Source organism: Pinus tabuliformis, chromosome 9, assembly GCF_031772625.1.
Source record: "Pinus tabuliformis cultivar Carrire ecotype Pingquan chromosome 9, CPIR1, whole genome shotgun sequence".
NCBI classification, from domain to species: domain Eukaryota; kingdom Viridiplantae; phylum Streptophyta; class Pinopsida; order Pinales; family Pinaceae; genus Pinus; species Pinus tabuliformis.
In genome coordinates, this window is record NC_142307.1 from 809561157 (window position 1) to 809567260 (window position 6104).

At 37.0% G+C, this 6104-nt stretch overlaps 1 pseudogene; it reads right to left on the minus strand.

Annotated features, from left to right (window-relative positions):
- Nucleotides 1-4500: 4500 nt before the first annotated feature.
- On the minus strand, nucleotides 4501-5397 carry LOC149151259 (phenylcoumaran benzylic ether reductase PT1 pseudogene; annotated as a pseudogene).
- Nucleotides 5398-6104: the final 707 nt, after the last annotated feature.

Genomic DNA, 6104 nt, shown 5'->3' on the forward strand with positions numbered 1-6104 from the left:
ATCGAAGAACTCTTTTGGCTGCATTCCAGTGGCTGTCTCGTGGTTCCTGCATAAAACGTGAAAGAATATTGACTGCATAAGATAGATCAGGACGGGTATTTGTCAAATAAATCAAGCTGCCAATCAACTGTCTGTAAGTTGTACTGTCCACCTTTTCCACCCCTTCAAATTTTGAAAGTTTCAAGTTTTGCTCCATGGGGGTGAGAACGGGCTTGCAATCTTGCATGCCAAATCGCTGAAGAACCTCTGTTGCATACTTATTCTGAGAAATGAAAATATGATGTGGACGTCGGAAGACTTCAACTCCAGTATAGTAGTGAAGTAATCCCAAATATGTCATCTTAAAACCTGCATGTAATTCCTTTTTCACCTGTGCAATATGATCATCATGGTTGCAAGTAATGATCAAATCATCTACATACATAACAAGAATTACCAGATATTTTCCCTGTTTTCGCACATACAAAGTATCATCATATGCACTTCGTTGAAAACCAACTTTCTTAAGGTATTCATCCATCTTTTCATACCAAGCTCGGGGAGCTTGTTTTAATCCATATAAAGCCTTGATCAATTTGCAGACTTTATGTTCTTGTCCTTCAACTTCAAAACCTGGTGGTTGGGTCATATACACTTCCTCCTATAAATCCCCATTGAGAAAAGCACTTTTTACATCCATTTGATGAACTTCCCATCCTTTTTGAGCGGCCAATGCAAGTGTTAATCGGATGGTGTTCCATTTAGCTGTAGGAGCAAAAGTTTCCTCATAATCAATGCCTTCCTGCTGCGCAAAACCTTTTGCGACAAGTCATGCTTTATACTTTTCAAGTTCTCCCTTTTGATTATACTTAATTCTGTAAACCCATTTGCATCCTATGGGTTTAACACTTGCTGGACAATCAACAAGTTTCCAAGTGTTGTTATCAATTACTGCTTGATATTCTTCAACCATAGCCTGCTGCCATTCTTTATGTTTTACTGCTTCTTTGTATGTGGAAGGTTTAGTAAAATCATTTGCTATCAAGGAAAAATTGCCTTCACTTCTATGTGCCCTTCTGGTGCCAGTTTTATTCTGTTCATCAGGTTTTACATCTTTCAAAAGTTGAACTGCCCATTTTGGAAGTTGGTGCTCACTTATTTGCGCTTCTGTAAAGTCCCCATCATTGTAAAGAGGATTAATATAAACTGTTGTTTGTCATTCAAGTGAAGAATGTGGAGAATCACTGTCAGAAGAACTATTGCTACTTGGAGATGCGGATAAACTGCTAGAAGACCCAGATGATGTTGTTGATGTAGATGGACTGGATGACTCATCTTCAGATGAAGGAAAATCTAGTTCATACCAATTTGGTGAAGTTGGTTGACTTTGCATTTTTCCATTTCTTTTACTTCCTTTAGTTTCTAACTTGTGAAGAAGATTTTCAATTTCTTCAGCACTCTTACTCTCTATTTCATCAAAAATGACATCCCTGCTCACAATGAATTTTCCATTGGTCAAAAGACGATACCCTTTCTTCTCATCAGAATAGCCAATCATTGTGCATTTTAAACTTCTTGAGTCAAGCTTAGTTCGTTTTTCTTTCGGAACTAAGGCATAACACACTGACCCAAAAACTCTAAGATGTTTAACTCGAGGTTTGAAACCAAACCAAGCTTCATAAGGTGTGATTCCATCTAAAGAAGCAGTTGGAGATCTGTTTCTTAAGTAGACAGTTGTATGGATTGCTTCTACCCAATATGTTGGACTTAACCTTTTGAAAGTTAACATGGATCTCGCCATGCCTAACAAAGTGCGATTCATTCTTTTGACTACTCCATTTTGCTATGGAGTGTAAACATTAGTAAGATGTCGTCTGATGCCATTTTCACTGCAATAAGTTTTGAATTCATTTGAAGTGAAGTCTCCCCCATTATCTGTCCTGAGAGTACCTATCTTTTCTTTGACTTCATTTTCAACAAGTTGGCGAAAAATTTTAAACTTATCAAATGCTTCTAACTTGTTCTTCAAGAAGTAAACCCAAGTCATTCTGCTGAAATCATCAATGAATAGTAAGAAATATTTGTAACCACCAAATGAAGTTTGTAGTGGACCACAAACATCACTATGAACTAGTTGTAGCCGCCTGTTTGCACGCCATGAACTTGTTGGAAAACTTTCTCGATTTTGTTTGCCATAAATGCAAGCTTCACATTTTGCATTTTCCCTTTTGAATGTGGGAAGTCCTTTAACCATTCCTTGTTTCTACAATTGAGAAAGACTCTCAAAATTCAAATGTCCATATCTTACATGCCATAGTCTTATAGGTGAAATACCTGTAGTCACTGCCCCTGCAAAATCAGAATGCCTTGGAATAACTGTCCCTTTCATCCGTAACAGTTTTCCATCTTCATAACCTGTCATGATTGTTTTCAAGTTCTCTTTCACTGAATTAATCTTCACTAAACCATCTTCCATAATCACCTAATGTCCTGCTTGTCGAATCGTGACTAAAGAGAGCAATTTTTTCTTGAAACTGGGTACATACCATACATTGGAAATCATTTTTTCTCCAATACCGGGGAGAAAAACTTTTACTACTTTTCCATAAGGAGTATGTTTTGTATCATCAGCAAGAAAAATGGAATTAAGTTGGCAATCTTGAAAATTCCAGAAAAAATCACGTCGACAAGTCATGTGTTGAGTTGCCCCATAATCCAAGATCCAGGCATCTTCATAGTCACTTCTAAGATGGGATGAAATTTGTGATGCTGGTGAGGAAGTAGAAACATATTCTGAGTTATCTTTATCTTGATCATTTGCAAATTGTGTTGAATGCAGCTGAACCTTGGGAATTTTATTAAGTGATGTTCGACAATCTTCAGCATAATGGCCAACTTTGTTACATCTTCGACACACAATTTGACTTAAGTCTCTTCCTCTTCCTGAAGATTGTCCTTTGCCTCTGCTTTGACCTCTATTTTGAGATTGTCCTCTACCTTGATTATTATATCCTTGTCCTTGAAAATTGCCTCTTCCTTGGTTGTTTCCTCTACCTTGAAAATTATTTCTTCCTCCTTTGTTAAAATTGTTGCCTCTACTTTGGCTTCGACCTCGATTATGTGCTGCTTGATTCTGATTCCATCTGCCTCTGCCTCGAGAACTATCGGCTGATGACTTACTAGTGCTGGCCTCTATGAGAAAAACATCTTCACCAACTTTCTTCTTCTTCCCAAAATTTTTATCATGTTGAGTTAACATTTCACAGAGTTCATCAAACTTTAATTTCTCTAATTTCCCAGTTACTTGTAGAGTCTCCAAAAAATGCGTATAGGAAGAAGGAAGCCCAGCAATTACAATTGTGACCATAAAGCTATCATCAATTGCGGGAAAACCAGCATTAATAATTTCTTGCCTGATATTCTTAAGTCTTGAGATATATTCAAGAACATCACCATCTTTAGTTAATTTTTGTTGCAACAATTTTAATTGTAGATCGACTTTCTTTGATTCAAGCTGAGTATCAAAGAGGTCTTTAAAAGTTTTCAAAGCAGTCCATGCATCTAAAGCATTTTCTATATGGACATACATTTCATCATTCACAGACGATTTAATAAGAGCTAAGGCTTTAGCATTCTTGATTTCCCATTTTGCTAGTGCAGCTGCATCTGTGGGTTTATTCGGCTTAACATCTCCATCACATATTCCCTGCCATAATTCATTGTAAATGAGTGTGCTTTCGATGAGTCGATGCCATGTTTTATAAGATTTGGTGCCTTCAAGTTTGTCGGAATCAGAAAACAAATTAATCAACTTAGACATTTTAGCGTTGAAGCGTCGCACCAAGAATCAGAACAGAAATGACAAGATAGTCAACACAACACACCACGCAAAAAACAACACGATCTATCGGGGCTTGGCCTTGACCCTCGAATAGTCGTCAAAACAGGAGAAAATTGACTGAGCTTTGCACTTGGCTCTAGTCAATATCTCAAATTTTTACAAGGCAACTTTCAAAATTTGACTTTTACAATGGTGCTTTTGCACAATCTGGTAAAAAAAGTTACCCCCCCTCAAAGTAAAATTACTTTGAGTTACAATGCCAGGCTTATCAGAACCAGGTTTATCTCCCAAGAAACAAATTAAAAAAAACTCCTTATTGCTCCAAAAAAAAAATTACAAATCACCTTATTGCTCCATCAACCATAAATTCCCAAAATTAAAAAATCACCATATTTCTACACAATACAATATTCCTTATTTTTCAAAAAGAAAACAAACAAAACGCCATTTGCTTGCTTATTATGGAGCACAAATATGTTAAGGATCTGTGTGTGCCTACTTCTGACCTTGCACAACCATACAAGAAGTTTTCTGATCTTACTAAACCATATAAGAAGCTCAGTTTTCATAGCCTATAACTGGGCAAAAGCAGGACAAACTTTTATTGAAACTGCTATATTATCTCGATCTGTTGAAAACCACTGTCTAATCTCAGTTTGTTGAAGCCAACCTCGCATAATTCACACAAATTTACTAAGGTACTCAACAACAGTGGTGTATTTTACATCCGGGTACAACTGACTAGCCTCAACACCATCAGGCCCAATTTCAAAATTCGTTTGATCACCTTTCACAAAAATAGAGTGACCGATTTCTATGCCAATATTACCTGGGAAGGGTGTTTCTGCGATTAATGTCAGGACCTACTCGTCAGGGATGTAGACCTTCTCCAGAGTCTTGTCAATCTTCTTCTCCCATAGACTCACAACCTCATTGAACGACAGAGTATTGGCAGGAAGCCGTAAGTATAAGGTTTTGTTCAATGTTCTGGGGTCGTCCACTGCTTTAATTGTGAATACTCCAATGTCTTCCTCATTCACATACACCGCTTTGGCATTTCCATCTCCAAGAATAACAACTTTATCCCTTGGAGGAGCCGTAAGGCCAGGCTGTGCCAGGGTTGGAAGGAAATACCCTGCAAAACAGTTGCTGGAAACGTATGTATAAGGAATACCCTCGGCCTCGATTGCCCGACGGACTTTGGCTTTCAGCTCGAACACACTTTTCGCAGGCTCTACTGCATGGGAGTTGTCAACATCATTGCCGAACTCAGATGGCAGAAACCTCTTGATGGTTCCAATTTCTTTAATAGCCTTGATAATATTGAACTGATTGGCTATTTGTTCTCCTCCTACTGTGGAAATTACTATATCCACTTTCTTCACTGCCTCCACAAGGCTTGCATGATCCTCTAATGATCCGCCGATTAAGTTAGCTCCCGCAGTCTTGAAAGAGTCCAGAAGTTGGGTTTTCTCAGGCTTAGCAGAAGCCATGGAATCTCTGATAAGGAGGAAGGTGGGATGGCCGAGAGCAAGGCTGGCTTTGGCTACATGGCGACCAATGTAGCCCAATGGCAGAAGTTTGGTAGAAGTTTGGCAGAAGTTGAAGCCCAGAAAATAATAGAAATTCAAGACCCAACGATTTTGATTATAACTCAAAAAATTGATTTTCAGATTTCAAAATCTAAAATCAATAAAATAATAAAATTTCTTCTCTTTTAAACACAAATTTGACAAATTTCTTACCCAACATTCACTGAACAATTCAATGGATTTTTCCAAAAATTTGTACAGCTGGAATCTCCTCCTCACATCCACTGCAGCATTACTGGAGCTCTGATACCACAATAATGGCAGAAGTGTCCTCAGACATGTAATTTTATTAATCAGAAAAAATAATTACATAATTGATTTTGCAAGAGTTTACACCCGAACAACTTAAACACTCTTGCAATGAGCTATATATAAGCTCCATGTCCTAACTACCTCTAATTATGGATCACTTATTAAATAACAAGTGTCCATTTACAATAAATGCTATTCAAACCAACTAGCTAACTAATCTCCTAAAATAGAGCCTAAGATACGACACATTTGGAGAGTCATATCTAGTTACAACAATATGCTAATTCTAAAAGTCTCCATTAAATAATTAAACATTCTAGAATAATAATTATTAATTTAATATCTTAAATTAATAATTATTTTATTCTAATTTTATAACCTATGATAAAATTGTATTTTTGGATCATCTAACAATATTTTTAATTAGCGTTTTATATATA